The sequence below is a fragment of the Ambystoma mexicanum genome, unplaced genomic scaffold (genome assembly GCF_040938575.1).
Source record: "Ambystoma mexicanum isolate Mex_15411 unplaced genomic scaffold, UKY_AmexF1_1 Mex_scaf84, whole genome shotgun sequence".
NCBI classification, from domain to species: domain Eukaryota; kingdom Metazoa; phylum Chordata; class Amphibia; order Caudata; family Ambystomatidae; genus Ambystoma; species Ambystoma mexicanum.
Genome location: NW_027182504.1, coordinates 502,125 through 521,712, shown reverse-complemented (window position 1 = coordinate 521,712; position 19,588 = coordinate 502,125). Strand labels below are relative to the sequence as shown.

The window sequence follows — 19,588 nt, the reverse complement described above, 5'->3', positions numbered from 1 at the left end:
ATTTCACTGCAGATCAAAAGGTCACTAGTTCAAATCTGGGTGCCCCCTTGTCCAACTGTTTTACCTGTAGAAATATGTCTTTAATTAAATAAATTGAAGTAAACATTTACAATCTTAGCATTTTATGTAATGAGCAACACATTTCTACATTTGAAATACTCCTGATCATCACCTGAAACATAGGGTAAACACCATTAAGCTGTTTAGGATTTCTTCATATGATACAAGCTGTGTTTTACATTCACCCAAGTTCTACTGGTGATATGATCAGTTTGAAATAGTCCATTGGAAGCTCTTATGAATGTTATAAAACTGTGGTGGAAACCAATAATATGCCCTTAATGAAATGTATTAATTTGTACAGCTGACCAGAAGTGCACTGATGCCATTAGTTCTACAAGTACCATAGAGTCACCCAGTCTATCACCTTTTTAAAAAAGGGCAGTTTTCAACATTCAAGGGTTTATGTCAGTGGTAGAGCGTAGGAGTGTAGTTCAAGAATTCCCTGTTTCATAACCATATACCCTCTTCAATAGATCCTGTTAAATGTTTTTCAACCCAATGCACTGTAAGAAACAATAGAAACAATAAGATATATCATCATTTCATATACAAAAGAATGAACAATTGGGTTTAACTATGCTCTTAGCACAAAATCAACAAACTGCAGTAGAGAAGCAGTTACATTTTTCAGAATTTGTGCATTTGAAAAAAGATTTTTTTTCCATGTACCAAGATCTACATGTGATACGAAATGTATGAATTCTTGCAATGGAAACCTTACTGTATTTTACCAAGGCAGATAAAGGACATCCTTCGCACCCCATATACTTATAAGTAGGGTTTGGTGTCTGAAAATGCATTGCTTTGATGGTAATTGCATGTTGCTTGCACTTTGTACATATTACTGAATTAATAAAGGTGAACTTTTCAGACCTGGGGGTATAGCTCAGTGGTAGAGCATTCGACTTCAGATCAAGAGGTCCCTAGTTCAAATCTGGGTGCCCCCTTGTTCAACTGTTTTACCTGTAGAAATATGTTTTTAATTAAATAAATTGAAGTAAACATTTACAATCTTAGCATTTTATGTAATGAGCAACACATTTCTACATTTGAAATACTCCGGATCATCTCCTGAAACATTACGTAAACACCATGAAACTGTTTAGGATTTCTTCGTATGATACAAGCTGTGTTTTACATTCACCCAAGTTCTACTGGTGATATTATCAGTTTGAAATAGTCCATTGGAAGCTCATATGAATGTTATAAAACTGTGGTGGAAACCAATAATATGCCCTTAATGAAATGTATTAATTTGTACAGCTGACCAGAAGTGCACTGATGTCATTAGTTCTACAAGTTCCATACAGTCACCCACTCTATCACTTTTTTAAAAAAGGGCAGTTTTCAGCATTCAAGGGTTTATGTCAGTGGTAGAGCGTAGGAGTGCTTTGCAAGAAGTCCCTGTTTCATAACCATATACCCTCTTCAATAGATCCTGTTAAAATGTTTTTCAACCCAATGCACTCTAAGAAACAATAGGATATATCATCATTTCATATATAAAACAATGAACAATTGGGTTTAACTATGCTCTTAGCACAAAATCAACAAACTGCAGTAGAGAAGCAGTTGCATTTTGCAGAATTTGTGCATTTGACAAAAGATTTTTTTCCATGTTCCAAGATCTACATGTGATACGAAATGTATGAATTCTTGCAATGGAAACCTCACTGTATTTTACCAAGGCACATAAAGGACATCCTTCGCACCCCATATACTTATAAGGAGGGTTTGGTGGCTGAAAATGCTTTGCTTTGATGGCGATTGCATGTTGCTTCCACTTTGTACATATTACTGAATAAATAAAGGTGAACATTTCAGAAATGGGGGTATAGCTCCGGAGTAGAGCATTTCACTGCAGATCAAAAGGTCACTAGTTCAAATCTGGGTGCCCCCTTTGTCCAACTGTTTTACCTCTAGAAATATGTTTTTAATTAAATAAATTGAAGTAAACATTTACATTCTTAGCATTTTATGTAATGAGCAACACATTTCTACATTTGAAATACTCCGGATCATCTCCTGAAACATTAGGTAAACACCATGAAACTGTTTAGGATTTCTTCGTATGATACAAGCTGTGTTTTACATTCACCCAAGTTCTACTGGTGATATTATCAGTTTGAAATAGTCCATTGGAAGCTCATATGAATGTTATAAAACTGTGGTGGAAACCAATAATATGCCCTTAATGAAATGTATTAACTTGTACAGCTGACCAGAAGTGCACTGATGCCATTAGTTCTACACGTTCCTTAGAGTCACCCACTCTATCACCTTTTTAAAAAAGGGCAGTTTTCAACATTCAAGGGTTTATGTCAGTGGTAGAGCGTAGGAGTGTAGTTCAAGAAGTCCCTGTTTCATAACCATATACCCTCTTCAATAGATCCTGTTAAATGTTTTTCAACCCAATGCACTGTAAGAAACAATAAGATATATAATCATTTCATATACAAAACAATGAACAATTGGGTTTAACTATGCTCTTAGCACAAAATCAACAAACTGCAGTAGAGAAGCAGTTACATTTTTCAGAATTTGTGCATTTGACAAAAGATTTTTTTTCCATGTTCCAAGATCTACATGTGATACGAAATGTATGAATTCTTGCAATGGAAACCTTACTGTATTTTACCAAGGCAGATAAAGGACAACCTTCGCACCCCATATACTTATAAGGAGGGTTTGGTGGCTGAAAACGCATTGCTTTGATGGTGATTGCATGTTGCTTGAACTTTGTACATATTACTGAATTAATAAAGGTGAACTTTTCAGAACTGGGGGTATAGCTCAGTGGTAGAGCATTTGACTGCAGATCAAGAGGTCCCTAGTTCAAATCTGGGTGCACCCTTGTTCAACTGTTTTACCTGTAGAAATATTTTTTTAATTAAATAAATTGAAGAAAACATTTACAATCTTTGCATTTTATGTAATGAGCAACACATTTCTACATTAGAAATACTCCTGATCATCTCCTGAAACATAGGGTAAACACCATGAAACTGTTAAGGATTTCTTCGTATGATACAAGCTGTGTTTTACATTCACCCAAGTTCTACTGGTGATATTATCAGTTTGAAATAGTCCATTGGAAGCTCATATGAATGTTATAAAACTGTGGTGGAAACCAATAATATGCCCTTAATGAAATGTATTAATTTGTACAGCTGACCAGAAGTGCACTGATGTCATTCGTTCTACAAGTTCCATACAGTCACCCACTCTATCACCTTTTTAAAAAAGGGCAATTTTCAGCATTCAAGGGTTTAACTCAGTGGTAGAGCGTAGGAATCCAGTTCAAGAAGTCCCCGTTTCATAACCATATACCCTCTTCAATAGATCCTGTTAAAATGTTTTTCAACCCAATGCACTGTAAGAAACAATAGAAACAATAAGATATATCATCATTTCATATACAAAACAATGAACAATTGGGTTTAACTATGCTCTTAGCACAAAATCAATAAACTGCAGTAGAGAAGCAGTTGCATTTTGCAGAATTTGTGCATTTGACAAAAGATTTTTTTTCCATGTTCCAAGATCTACATGTGATACGAAATGTATGAATTCTTGCAATGGAAACCTCACTGTATTTTACCAAGGCACATAAAGGACATCCTTCGCACCCCATATACTTATAAGGAGGGTTTGGTGGCTGAAAATGCTTTGCTTTGATGGTGATTGCATGTTGCTTCCACTTTGTACATATTACTGAATAAATAAAGGTGAACATTTCAGAAATGGGGGTATAGCTCCGGAGTAGAGCATTTCACTGCAGATCAAAAGGTCACTAGTTCAAATCTGGGTGCCCCCTTGTCCAACTGTTTTACCTGTAGAAATATGTCTTTAATTAAATAAATTGAAGTAAACATTTACAATCTTAGCATTTTATGTAATGAGCAACACATTTCTACATTTGAAATACTCCTGATCATCACCTGAAACATAGGGTAAACACCATTAAGCTGTTTAGGATTTCTTCATATGATACAAGCTGTGTTTTACATTCACCCAAGTTCTACTGGTGATATGATCAGTTTGAAATAGTCCATTGGAAGCTCTTATGAATGTTATAAAACTGTGGTGGAAACCAATAATATGCCCTTAATGAAATGTATTAATTTGTACAGCTGACCAGAAGTGCACTGATGCCATTAGTTCTACAAGTACCATAGAGTCACCCAGTCTATCACCTTTTTAAAAAAGGGCAGTTTTCAACATTCAAGGGTTTATGTCAGTGGTAGAGCGTAGGAGTGTAGTTCAAGAATTCCCTGTTTCATAACCATATACCCTCTTCAATAGATCCTGTTAAATGTTTTTCAACCCAATGCACTGTAAGAAACAATAAGATATATAATCATTTCATATACAAAACAATGAACAATTGGGTTTAACTATGCTCTTAGCACAAAATCAACAAACTGCAGTAGAGAAGCAGTTACATTTTTCAGAATTTGTGCATTTGAAAAAAGATTTTTTTTCCATGTACCAAGATCTACATGTGATACGAAATGTATGAATTCTTGCAATGGAAACCTTACTGTATTTTACCAAGGCAGATAAAGGACATCCTTCGCACCCCATATACTTATAAGTAGGGTTTGGTGTCTGAAAATGCATTGCTTTGATGGTAATTGCATGTTGCTTGCACTTTGTACATATTACTGAATTAATAAAGGTGAACTTTTCAGAACTGGGGTTATAGCTCAGTGGTAGAGCATTCGACTTCAGATCAAGAGGTCCCTAGTTCAAATCTGGGTGCCCCCTTGTTCAACTGTTTCACCTGTAGAAATATTTTTTTAATTAAATAAATTGAAGAAAACATTTACAATCTTAGCATTTTATGTAATGAGCAACACATTTCTACATTAGAAATACTCTTGATCATCTCCTGAAACATAGGGTAAACACCATGAAACTGTTTAGGATTTCTTCATATGATACAAGCTATGTTTTACATTCACCCAAGTTCTACTGGTGATATGATCAGTTTGAAATAGTCCATTGGAAGCTCTTATGAATGTTATAAAACTGTGGTGGAAACCAATAATATGCCCTTAATGAAATGTATTAATTTGTACAGCTGACCAGAAGTGCACTGATGCCATTAGTTCTACAAGTACCATAGAGTCACCCAGTCTATCACCTTTTTAAAAAAGGGCAGTTTTCAACATTCAAGGGTTTATGTCAGTGGTAGAGCGTAGGAGTGTAGTTCAAGAATTCCCTGTTTCATAACCATATACCCTCTTCAATAGATCCTGTTAAATGTTTTTCAACCCAATGCACTTTAAGAAACAATAAGATATATAATCATTTCATATACAAAACAATGAACAATTGGGTTTAACTATGCTCTTAGCACAAAATCAACAAACTGCAGTAGAGAAGCAGTTACATTTTTCAGAATTTGTGCATTTGAAAAAATATTTTTTTTCCATCTACCAAGATCTACATGTGATACGAAATGTATGAATTCTTGCAATGGAAACCTTACTGTATTTTACCAAGGCAGATAAAGGACATCCTTCGCACCCCATATACTTATAAGTAGGGTTTGGTGTCTGAAAATGCATTGCTTTGATGGTAATTGCATGTTGCTTGCACTTTGTACATATTACTGAATTAATAAAGGTGAACTTTTCAGAACTGGGGGTATAGCTCAGTGGTAGAGCATTAGACTTCAGATCAAGAGGTCCCTAGTTCAAATCTGGGTGCCCCCTTGTTCAACTGTTTTACCTGTAGAAATATGTTTTTAATTAAATAAATTGAAGTAAACATTTACAATCTTAGCATTTTATGTAATGAGCAACACATTTCTACATTTGAAATACTCCGGATCATCTCCTGAAACATTAGGTAAACACCATGAAACTGTTTAGGATTTCTTCGTATGATACAAGCTGTGTTTTACATTCACCCAAGTTCTACTGGTGATATTATCAGTTTGAAATAGTCCATTGGAAGCTCATATGAATGTTATAAAACTGTGGTGGAAACCAATAATATGCCCTTAATGAAATGTATTAATTTGTACAGCTGACCAGAAGTGCACTGATGTCATTAGTTCTACAAGTTCCATACAGTCACCCACTCTATCACTTTTTTAAAAAAGGGCAGTTTTCAGCATTCAAGGGTTTATGTCAGTGGTAGAGTGTAGGAGTGCTTTGCAAGAAGTCCCTGTTTCATAACCATATACCCTCTTCAATAGATCCTGTTAAAATGTTTTTCAACCCAATGCACTCTAAGAAACAATAGGATATATCATCATTTCATATATAAAACAATGAACAATTGGGTTTAACTATGCTCTTAGCACAAAATCAACAAACTGCAGTAGAGAAGCAGTTGCATTTTGCAGAATTTGTGCATTTGACAAAAGATTTTTTTCCATGTTCCAAGATCTACATGTGATACGAAATGTATGAATTCTTGCAATGGAAACCTCACTGTATTTTACCAAGGCACATAAAGGACATCCTTCGCACCCCATATACTTATAAGGAGGGTTTGGTGGCTGAAAATGCTTTGCTTTGATGGCGATTGCATGTTGCTTCCACTTTGTACATATTACTGAATAAATAAAGGTGAACATTTCAGAAATGGGGGTATAGCTCCGGAGTAGAGCATTTCACTGCAGATCAAAAGGTCACTAGTTCAAATCTGGGTGCCCCCTTTGTCCAACTGTTTTACCTCTAGAAATATGTTTTTAATTAAATAAATTGAAGTAAACATTTACATTCTTAGCATTTTATGTAATGAGCAACACATTTCTACATTTGAAATACTCCGGATCATCTCCTGAAACATTAGTTAAACACCATGAAACTGTTTAGGATTTCTTCGTATGATACAAGCTGTGTTTTACATTCACCCAAGTTCTACTGGTGATATTATCAGTTTGAAATAGTCCATTGGAAGCTCATATGAATGTTATAAAACTGTGGTGGAAACCAATAATATGCCCTTAATGAAATGTATTAACTTGTACAGCTGACCAGAAGTGCACTGATGCCATTAGTTCTACACGTTCCCTAGAGTCACCCACTCTATCACCTTTTTAAAAAAGGGCAGTTTTCAACATTCAAGGGTTTATGTCAGTGGTAGAGCGTAGGAGTGTAGTTCAAGAAGTCCCTGTTTCATAACCATATACCCTCTTCAATAGATCCTGTTAAATGTTTTTCAACCCAATGCACTGTAAGAAACAATAAGATATATAATCATTTCATATACAAAACAATGAACAATTGGGTTTAACTATGCTCTTAGCACAAAATCAACAAACTGCAGTAGAGAAGCAGTTACATTTTTCAGAATTTGTGCATTTGACAAAAGATTTTTTTTCCATGTTCCAAGATCTACATGTGATACGAAATGTATGAATTCTTGCAATGGAAACCTTACTGTATTTTACCAAGGCAGATAAAGGACATCCTTCGCACCCCATATACTTATAAGGAGGGTTTGGTGGCTGAAAATGCATTGCTTTGATGGTGATTGCATGTTGCTTGAACTTTGTACATATTACTGAATTAATAAAGGTGAACTTTTCAGAACTGGGGGTATAGCTCAGTGGTAGAGCATTTGACTGCAGATCAAGAGGTCCCTAGTTCAAATCTGGGTGCACCCTTGTTCAACTGTTTTACCTGTAGAAATATTTTTTTAATTAAATAAATTGAAGAAAACATTTACAATCTTTGCATTTTATGTAATGAGCAACACATTTCTACATTAGAAATACTCCTGATCATCTCCTGAAACATAGGGTAAACACCATGAAACTGTTTAGGATTTCTTCGTATGATACAAGCTGTGTTTTACATTCACCCAAGTTCTACTGGTGATATTATCAGTTTGAAATAGTCCATTGGAAGCTCATATGAATGTTATAAAACTGTGGTGGAAACCAATAATATGCCCTTAATGAAATGTATTAATTTGTACAGCTGACCAGAAGTGCACTGATGTCATTCGTTCTACAAGTTCCATACAGTCACCCACTCTATCACCTTTTTAAAAAAGGGCAGTTTTCAGCATTCAAGGGTTTAACTCAGTGGTAGAGCGTAGGAATCCAGTTCAAGAAGTCCCCGTTTCATAACCATATACCCTCTTCAATAGATCCTGTTAAAATGTTTTTCAACCCAATGCACTGTAAGAAACAATAGAAACAATAAGATATATCATCATTTCATATACAAAAGAATGAACAATTGGGTTTAACTATGCTCTTAGCACAAAATCAATAAACTGCAGTAGAGAAGCAGTTGCATTTTGCAGAATTTGTGCATTTGACAAAAGATTTTTTTTCCATGTTCCAAGATCTACATGTGATACGAAATGTATGAATTCTTGCAATGGAAACCTCACTGTATTTTACCAAGGCACATAAAGGACATCCTTCGCACCCCATATACTTATAAGGAGGGTTTGGTGGCTGAAAATGCTTTGCTTTGATGGTGATTGCATGTTGCTTCCACTTTGTACATATTACTGAATAAATAAAGGTGAACATTTCAGAAATGGGGGTATAGCTCCGGAGTAGAGCATTTCACTGCAGATCAAAAGGTCACTAGTTCAAATCTGGGTGCCCCCTTGTCCAACTGTTTTACCTGTAGAAATATGTCTTTAATTAAATAAATTGAAGTAAACATTTACAATCTTAGCATTTTATGTAATGAGCAACACATTTCTACATTTGAAATACTCCTGATCATCACCTGAAACATAGGGTAAACACCATTAAGCTGTTTAGGATTTCTTCATATGATACAAGCTGTGTTTTACATTCACCCAAGTTCTACTGGTGATATGATCAGTTTGAAATAGTCCATTGAAAGCTCTTATGAATGTTATAAAACTGTGGTGGAAACCAATAATATGCCCTTAATGAAATGTATTAATTTGTACAGCTGACCAGAAGTGCACTGATGCCATTAGTTCTACAAGTACCATAGAGTCACCCAGTCTATCACCTTTTTAAAAAAGGCCAGTTTTCAACATTCAAGGGTTTATGTCAGTGGTAGAGCGTAGGAGTGTAGTTCAAGAATTCCCTGTTTCATAACCATATACCCTCTTCAATAGATCCTGTTAAATGTTTTTCAACCCAATGCACTGTAAGAAACAATAAGATATATAATCATTTCATATACAAAACAATGAACAATTGGGTTTAACTATGCTCTTAGCACAAAATCAACAAACTGCAGTAGAGAAGCAGTTACATTTTTCAGAATTTGTGCATTTGAAAAAAGATTTTTTTTCCATGTACCAAGATCTACATGTGATACGAAATGTATGAATTCTTGCAATGGAAACCTTACTGTATTTTACCAAGGCAGATAAAGGACATCCTTCGCACCCCATATACTTATAAGTAGGGTTTGGTGTCTGAAAATGCATTGCTTTGATGGTAATTGCATGTTGCTTGCACTTTGTACATATTACTGAATTAATAAAGGTGAACTTTTCAGAACTGGGGTTATAGCTCAGTGGTAGAGCATTCGACTTCAGATCAAGAGGTCCCTAGTTCAAATCTGGGTGCCCCCTTGTTCAACTGTTTCACCTGTAGAAATATTTTTTTAATTAAATAAATTGAAGAAAACATTTACAATCTTAGCATTTTATGTAATGAGCAACACATTTCTACATTAGAAATACTCTTGATCATCTCCTGAAACATAGGGTAAACACCATGAAACTGTTTAGGATTTCTTCATATGATACAAGCTATGTTTTACATTCACCCAAGTTCTACTGGTGATATGATCAGTTTGAAATAGTCCATTGGAAGCTCTTATGAATGTTATAAAACTGTGGTGGAAACCAATAATATGCCCTTAATGAAATGTATTAATTTGTACAGCTGACCAGAAGTGCACTGATGCCATTAGTTCTACAAGTACCATAGAGTCACCCAGTCTATCACCTTTTTAAAAAAGGGCAGTTTTCAACATTCAAGGGTTTATGTCAGTGGTAGAGCGTAGGAGTGTAGTTCAAGAATTCCCTGTTTCATAACCATATACCCTCTTCAATAGATCCTGTTAAATGTTTTTCAACCCAATGCACTTTAAGAAACAATAAGATATATAATCATTTCATATACAAAACAATGAACAATTGGGTTTAACTATGCTCTTAGCACAAAATCAACAAACTGCAGTAGAGAAGCAGTTACATTTTTCAGAATTTGTGCATTTGAAAAAATATTTTTTTTCCATCTACCAAGATCTACATGTGATACGAAATGTATGAATTCTTGCAATGGAAACCTTACTGTATTTTACCAAGGCAGATAAAGGACATCCTTCGCACCCCATATACTTATAAGTAGGGTTTGGTGTCTGAAAATGCATTGCTTTGATGGTAATTGCATGTTGCTTGCACTTTGTACATATTACTGAATTAATAAAGGTGAACTTTTCAGAACTGGGGGTATAGCTCAGTGGTAGAGCATTAGACTTCAGATCAAGAGGTCCCTAGTTCAAATCTGGGTGCCCCCTTGTTCAACTGTTTTACCTGTAGAAATATGTTTTTAATTAAATAAATTGAAGTAAACATTTACAATCTTAGCATTTTATGTAATGAGCAACACATTTCTACATTTGAAATACTCCGGATCATCTCCTGAAACATTAGGTAAACACCATGAAACTGTTTAGGATTTCTTCGTATGATACAAGCTGTGTTTTACATTCACCCAAGTTCTACTGGTGATATTATCAGTTTGAAATAGTCCATTGGAAGCTCATATGAATGTTATAAAACTGTGGTGGAAACCAATAATATGCCCTTAATGAAATGTATTAATTTGTACAGCTGACCAGAAGTGCACTGATGTCATTAGTTCTACAAGTTCCATACAGTCACCCACTCTATCACTTTTTTAAAAAAGGTCAGTTTTCAGCATTCAAGGGTTTATGTCAGTGGTAGAGCGTAGGAGTGCTTTGCAAGAAGTCCCTGTTTCATAACCATATACCCTCTTCAATAGATCCTGTTAAAATGTTTTTCAACCCAATGCACTCTAAGAAACAATAGGATATATCATCATTTCATATATAAAACAATGAACAATTGGGTTTAACTATGCTCTTAGCACAAAATCAACAAACTGCAGTAGAGAAGCAGTTGCATTTTGCAGAATTTGTGCATTTGACAAAAGATTTTTTTCCATGTTCCAAGATCTACATGTGATACGAAATGTATGAATTTTTGCAATGGAAACCTCACTGTATTTTACCAAGGCACATAAAGGACATCCTTCGCACCCCATATACTTATAAGGAGGGTTTGGTGGCTGAAAATGCTTTGCTTTGATGGCGATTGCATGTTGCTTCCACTTTGTACATATTACTGAATAAATAAAGGTGAACATTTCAGAAATGGGGGTATAGCTCCGGAGTAGAGCATTTCACTGCAGATCAAAAGGTCACTAGTTCAAATCTGGGTGCCCCCTTTGTCCAACTGTCTTACCTCTAGAAATATGTTTTTAATTAAATAAATTGAAGTAAACATTTACATTCTTAGCATTTTATGTAATGAGCAACACATTTCTACATTTGAAATACTCCGGATCATCTCCTGAAACATTAGGTAAACACCATGAAACTGTTTAGGATTTCTTCGTATGATACAAGCTGTGTTTTACATTCACCCAAGTTCTACTGGTGATATTATCAGTTTGAAATAGTCCATTGGAAGCTCATATGAATGTTATAAAACTGTGGTGGAAACCAATAATATGCCCTTAATGAAATGTATTAACTTGTACAGCTGACCAGAAGTGCACTGATGCCATTAGTTCTACACGTTCCCTAGAGTCACCCACTCTATCACCTTTTTAAAAAAGGGCAGTTTTCAACATTCAAGGGTTTATGTCAGTGGTAGAGCGTAGGAGTGTAGTTCAAGAAGTCCCTGTTTCATAACCATATACCCTCTTCGATAGATCCTGTTAAATGTTTTTCAACCCAATGCACTGTAAGAAACAATAAGATATATAATCATTTCATATACAAAACAATGAACAATTGGGTTTAACTATGCTCTTAGCACAAAATCAACAAACTGCAGTAGAGAAGCAGTTACATTTTTCAGAATTTGTGCATTTGACAAAAGATTTTTTTTCCATGTTCCAAGATCTACATGTGATACGAAATGTATGAATTCTTGCAATGGAAACCTTACTGTATTTTACCAAGGCAGATAAAGGACATCCTTCGCACCCCATATACTTATAAGGAGGGTTTGGTGGCTGAAAATGCATTGCTTTGATGGTGATTGCATGTTGCTTGAACTTTGTACATATTACTGAATTAATAAAGGTGAACTTTTCAGAACTGGGGGTATAGCTCAGTGGTAGAGCATTTGACTGCAGATCAAGAGGTCCCTAGTTCAAATCTGGGTGCACCCTTGTTCAACTGTTTTACCTGTAGAAATATTTTTTTAATTAAATAAATTGAAGAAAACATTTACAATCTTTGCATTTTATGTAATGAGCAACACATTTCTACATTAGAAATACTCCTGATCATCTCCTGAAACATAGGGTAAACACCATGAAACTGTTTAGGATTTCTTCGTATGATACAAGCTGTGTTTTACATTCACCCAAGTTCTACTGGTGATATTATCAGTTTGAAATAGTCCATTGGAAGCTCATATGAATGTTATAAAACTGTGGTGGAAACCAATAATATGCCCTTAATGAAATGTATTAATTTGTACAGCTGACCAGAAGTGCACTGATGTCATTCGTTCTACAAGTTCCATACAGTCACCCACTCTATCACCTTTTTAAAAAAGGGCAGTTTTCAGCATTCAAGGGTTTAACTCAGTGGTAGAGCGTAGGAATCCAGTTCAAGAAGTCCCCGTTTCATAACCATATACCCTCTTCAATAGATCCTGTTAAAATGTTTTTCAACCCAATGCACTGTAAGAAACAATAGAAACAATAAGATATATCATCATTTCATATACAAAAGAATGAACAATTGGGTTTAACTATGCTCTTAGCACAAAATCAATAAACTGCAGTAGAGAAGCAGTTGCATTTTGCAGAATTTGTGCATTTGACAAAAGATTTTTTTTCCATGTTCCAAGATCTACATGTGATACGAAATGTATGAATTCTTGCAATGGAAACCTCACTGTATTTTACCAAGGCACATAAAGGACATCCTTCGCACCCCATATACTTATAAGGAGGGTTTGGTGGCTGAAAATGCTTTGCTTTGATGGTGATTGCATGTTGCTTCCACTTTGTACATATTACTGAATAAATAAAGGTGAACATTTCAGAAATGGGGGTATAGCTCCGGAGTAGAGCATTTCACTGCAGATCAAAAGGTCACTAGTTCAAATCTGGGTGCCCCCTTGTCCAACTGTTTTACCTGTAGAAATATGTCTTTAATTAAATAAATTGAAGTAAACATTTACAATCTTAGCATTTTATGTAATGAGCAACACATTTCTACATTAGAAATACTCTTGATCATCTCCTGAAACATAGGGTAAACACCATGAAACTGTTTAGGATTTCTTCATATGATACAAGCTGTGTTTTACATTCACCCAAGTTCTACTGGTGATATTATCAGTTTGAAATAGTCCATTGGAAGCTCATATGAATGTTATAAAACTGTGGTGGAAACCAATAATATGCCCTTAATGAAATGTATTAATTTGTACAGCTGACCAGAAGTGCACTGATGTCATTAGTTCTACACGTTCCATACAGTCACCCACTTTATCACCTTTTTAAAAAAAGGCAGTTTTCAGCATTCAAGGGTTTAACTCAGTGGTAGAGCGTAGGAATGCAGTTCAAGAAGTCCCTGTTTCATAACCATATACCCTCTTCAATAGATACTGTTAAAATGTTTTTCAACCCAATGCACTGTAAGAAACAATAAGATATATCACCATTTCATATACAAAAGAATGAACAATTGGGTTTAACTATGCTCTTAGCACAAAATCAACAAACTGCAGTAGAGAAGCAATTACATTTTGCAGAATTTGAGCATTTGACAAAAGATTTTTTTTCCATGTTCCAAGATCTACATGTGATACGAAATGTATGAATTCTTGCAATGGAAACCTCACTGTATTTTACCAAGGCAGATAAAGGACATCCTTCGCACCCCATATACTTATAAGGAGGGTTTGGTGGCTGAAAATGCTTTGCTTTGATGGTGATTGCATGTTGCTTCCACTTTGTACATATTACTGAATAAATAAAGGTGAACATTGCAGAAATGGGGGTATAGCTAAGGGGTAGAGCATTTTACTGCAGATCAAAAGGTCCCTAGTTCAAATCTGGGTGCCCCCTTGTCCAACTGTTTTACCTGTAGAAATATGTTTTTAATTAAATAAATTGAAGTAGACATTTACAATCTTAGCATTTTATGTAATGAGCAACACATTTCTACATTTGAAATACTCCGGATCATCTCCTGAAACATTAGGTAAACACCATGAAACTGTTTAGGATTTCTTCTTATGATACAAGCTGTGTTTTACATTCATCCAAGTTCTACTGGTGATATTATCAGTTTGAAATAGTCCATTGGAAGCTCATATGAATGTTATAAAACTGTGGTGGAAACCAATAATATGCCCTTAATGAAATGTATTAATTTGTACAGCTGACCAGAAGTGCACTGATGTCATTAGTTCTACAAGTTCCATACAGTCAACCACTCTATCACCTTTTTAGAAAAGGGCAGTTTTCAGCATTCAAGGGTTTAACTCAGTGGTAGGGCGTAGGAATGCAGATCAAGAAGTCCCTGTTTCATAACCATATACCCTCTTCAATAGATCCTGTTAAAATGTTTTTCAACCCAATGCACTGTAAGAAACAATAAGATATATCATCATTTCATATACAAAAGAATGAACAATTGGGTTTAACTATGCTCTTAGCACAAAATCAACAAACTGCAGTAGAGAAGCAGTTGCATTTTGCAGAATTTGTGCATTTGACAAAAGATTTTTTATCCATGTTCCAAGATCTACATGTGATACGAAATGTATGAATTCTTGCAATGGAAACCTTACTGTATTTTACCAAGGCAGATAAAGGACATCCTTCGCACCCCATATACTTATAAGTAGGGTTTGGTGTCTGAAAATGCATTGCTTTGATGGTAATTGCATGTTGCTTGCACTTTGTACATATTACTGAATTAATAAAGGTGAACTTTTCAGAACTGGGGGTATAGCTCAGTGGTAGAGCATTCGACTTCAGATCAAGAGGTCCCTAGTTCAAATCTGGGTGCCCCCTTGTTCAACTGTTTCACCTGTAGAAATATTTTTTTAATTAAATAAATTGAAGAAAACATTTACAATCTTAGCATTTTATGTAATGAGCAACACATTTCTACATTAGAAATACTCTTGATCATCTCCTGAAACATAGGGTAAACACCATGAAACTGTTTAGGATTTCTTCATATGATACAAGCTGTGTTTTACATTCACCCAAGTTCTACTGGTGATATTATCAATTTGAAATAGTCCATTGGAAGCTCATATGAATGTTATAAAACTGTGGTGGAAACCAATAATATGCCCTTAATGAAATGTATTAATTTGTACAGCTGACCAGAAGTGCACTGATGTCATTAGTTCTACAAGTTCCATACAGTCACCCACTCTATAACCTTTTTTAAAAAGGGCAGTTTTCAGCATTCAATGGTTTAACTCAGTGGTAGAGCGTAGGAATGCAGTTCAAGAAGTGCCTGTTTCATAACCACATACCCTCTTCAATAGATCCTGTTCAAATGTTTTTCAACCCAATACACTGTAAGAAACAATAAGATATATCATCATTTCATATACAAAAGAATGAACAATTGGGTTTAACTATGCTCTTAGCACAAAATCAACAAACTGCAGTAGAGAAGCAGTTACATTTTGCAGAATTTGTGCATTTGACAAAAGATTTTTTTTCCATGTTCCAAGATCTACATGTGATACGAAATGTATGAATTCTTGCAATGGAAACCTCACTGTATTTTACCAAGGCAGATAAAGGACATCCTTCGCACCCCATATACTTATAAGGAGGGTTTGGTGGCTGAAAATGCATTGCTTTGATGTTGATTGCATGTTGCTTCCACTTTGTACATATTACTGAATAAATAAAGGTGAACATTTCAGAAATGGCGGTATAGCTCAGGGGTAGAGCATTTCACTGCCGATCAAAAGGTCCCTAGTTCAAATCTGGGTGCCCCCTTGTCCAACTGTTTTACCTGTAGAAATATGTTTTTAATTAAATAAATTGAAGTAAACATTTACAATCTTAGCATTTTATGTAATGAGAAACACATTTCTACATTTGGAATACTCCTGATCATCACCTGAAACATAGGGTAAACACCATTAAGCTGTTTAGGATTTCTTCGTATGATACAAGCTGTGTTTTACATTCACCCAAGTTCTACTGGTGATATTATCAGTTTGAAATAGTCCATTGGAAGCTCTTATGAATGTTATAAAACTGTGGTGGAAACCAATAATATGCCCTTAATGAAATGTATTAATTTGTACAGCTGACCAGAAGTGCACTGATGTCATTAGTTCTACACGTTCCATACAGTCACCCACTTTATCACCTTTTTAAAAAAAGGCAGTTTTCAGCATTCAAGGGTTTAACTCAGTGGTAGAGCGTAGGAATGCAGTTCAAGAAGTCCCTGTTTCATAACCATATACCCTCTTCAATAGATACTGTTAAAATGTTTTTCAACCCAATGCACTGTAAGAAACAATAAGATATATCATCATTTCATATACAAAAGAATGAACAATTGGGTTTAACTATGCTCTTAGCACAAAATCAACAAACTGCAGTAGAGAAGCAATTACATTTTGCAGAATTTGAGCATTTGACAAAAGATTTTTTTTCCATGTTCCAAGATCTACATGTGATACGAAATGTATGAATTCTTGCAATGGAAACCTCACTGTATTTTACCAAGGCAGATAAAGGACATCCTTCGCACCCCATATACTTATAAGGAGGGTTTGGTGGCTGAAAATGCTTTGCTTTGATGGTGATTGCATGTTGCTTCCACTTTGTACATATTACTGAATAAATAAAGGTGAACATTGCAGAAATGGGGGTATAGCTAAGGGGTAGAGCATTTTACTGCAGATCAAAAGGTCCCTAGTTCAAATCTGGGTGCCCCCTTGTCCAACTGTTTTACCTGTTGAAATGTGTTTTTAATTAAATAAAGTGAAGTAAACATTTACAATCTTAGCATTTTATGTAATGAGCAACACATTTCTACATTTGAAATACTCCTGATCATCACCTGAAACATAGGGTAAACACCATTAAGCTGTTTAGGATTTCTTCATATGATACAAGCTGTGTTTTACATTCACCCAAGTTCTACTGGTGATATGATCAGTTTGAAAAAGTCCATTGGAAGCTCTTATGAATGTTATAAAACTGTGGTGGAAACCAATAATATGCCCTTAATGAAATGTATTAATTTGTACAGCTGACCAGAAGTGCACTGATGTCATTAGTTCTACAAGTTCCATAGAGTCACCCACTCTATCACCTTTTTTTAAAAAGGGCAGTTTTCAACATTCAAGGGTTTATGTCAGTGGTAGAGCATATGAGTGTAGTTCAAGAGGTCCCTGTTTCATAACTATATACCCTCTTCAATAGATCCTGTTAAAATGTTTTTCAACCCAATGCACTGTAAGAAACAATAGGATATATCATCATTTCATATACAAAACAATGAACAATTGGGTTTAACTGTGCTTTTAGCACAAAATCAACAAACTGCAGTAGAGAAGCAGTTACATTTTGCAGAATTTGTGCATTTGGCAAAATATTTTTTTTCCATGTTCCAAGATCTACATGTGATACGTAATGTATGAATTCCTGCAATGGAAACCTCACTGTATTTTACCAAGGCAGATAAAGGACATCCTTCGCAGCTCATATACTTATAAGGAGGGTTTGGTGGCTGAAAATGCATTGCTTTGATGGTGATTGCATGTTGCTTGCACTTTGTACATATTACTGAATTAATAAAGGGGAACTTTTCAGAACTGGGGGTATAGCTCAGTGTTAGAGCATTTGACTGCAGATCAAGAGGTCCCTAGTTCAAATCTGGGTGCCCCCTTGTTCAACTGTTTTACCTGTAGAAATATTTTTTTAATTAAATAAATTGAAGAAAACATTTACAATCTTAGCATTTTATGTAATGAGCAACACATTTCTACATTTGAAATACTCCTGATCATCTCCTGAAACATAGGGTAAACACCAGGAAACTGTTTAGGATTTCTTCATATGATACAAGCTGTGTTTTACATTCACCCAAGTTCTACTGGTGATATTATCAGTTTGAAATAGTCCATTGGAAGCTCATATGAATGTTATAAAACTCTGGTGGAAACCAATGATATGCCCTTAATGAAATGTATTAATGTGTACAGCTGACCAGAAGTGCACTGATGTCATTAGTTCTACAAGTTCCATACAGTCAACCACTCTATCACCTTTTTAGAAAAGGGCAGTTTTCAGCATTCAAGGGTTTAACTCAGTGGTAGGGCGTAGGAATGCAGATCAAGAAGTCCCTGTTTCATAACCATATACCCTCTTCAATAGATCCTGTTAAAATGTTTTTCAAACCAATGCACTGTAAGAAACAATAAGATATATCATCATTTCATATACAAAAGAATGAACAATTGGGTTTAACTATGCTCTTAGCACAAAATCAACAAACTGCAGTAGAGAAGCAGTTGCATTTTGCAGAATTTGTGCATTTGACAAAAGATTTTTTATCCATGTTCCAAGATCTACATGTGATACGAAATGTATGAATTCTTGCAATGGAAACCTCACTGTATTTTACCAAGGCACATAAAGGACATCCATCGCACCCCATATACTTATAAGGAGGGTTTGGTGGCTGAAAATGCTTTGCTTTGAGGGTGATTGCATGTTGCTTCCACTTTGTACATATTACTGAATAAATAAAGGTGAACTTTGCAGAAATGGGGGTATAGCTCAGGGGTAGAGCATTTCGCTGCAGATCAAAAGGTCCCTAGTTCAAATCTGGGTGCCCCCTTGTCCAACTGTTTTACCTGTAGAAATGTGTTTTTAATTAAATAAATTGAAGTAAACATTTACAATCTTAGCATTTTATGTAATGAGCAACACATTTCTACATTTGAAATACTCCTGATCATCACCTGAAACATAGGGCAAACACCATTAAGCTGTTTAGGATTTCTTCATATGATACAAGCTGTGTTTTACATTCACCCAAGTTCTACTGGTGATATTATCAGTTTGAAATAGTCCATTGGAAGCTCATATGAATGTTATAAAACTGTGGTGGAAACCAATAATATGCCCTTAATGAAATGTATTAATTTGTACAGCTGACCAGAAGTGCACTGATGTCATTAGTTCTACAAGTTCCATAGAGTCACCCACTCTATCACCTTTTTAAAAAAGGCCAGTTTTCAGCATTCAAGGGTTTAACTCAGTGGTAGA

The 19,588-nt window shown here is 35.2% G+C and overlaps 4 non-coding genes across 4 annotated transcripts; all 4 read left to right on the top strand.

Moving 5' to 3' along the window:
* The first annotated feature begins 2,845 nt into the window (after positions 1-2,845).
* On the top strand, positions 2,846-2,917 carry TRNAC-GCA (transfer RNA cysteine (anticodon GCA)). The gene has a single exon. It is a non-coding gene; the product is annotated as a tRNA-Cys (tRNA).
* Positions 2,918-7,621: 4,704 nt separating this feature from the next.
* Positions 7,622-7,693, top strand: TRNAC-GCA (transfer RNA cysteine (anticodon GCA)). Its single transcript has one exon. It is a non-coding gene; the product is annotated as a tRNA-Cys (tRNA).
* A 4,704-nt stretch (positions 7,694-12,397) lies between these two features.
* On the top strand, positions 12,398-12,469 carry TRNAC-GCA (transfer RNA cysteine (anticodon GCA)). Its single transcript has one exon. It is a non-coding gene; the product is annotated as a tRNA-Cys (tRNA).
* Positions 12,470-18,131: 5,662 nt separating this feature from the next.
* TRNAC-GCA (transfer RNA cysteine (anticodon GCA)) lies at positions 18,132-18,203 on the top strand. The gene has a single exon. It is a non-coding gene; the product is annotated as a tRNA-Cys (tRNA).
* Positions 18,204-19,588: the final 1,385 nt, after the last annotated feature.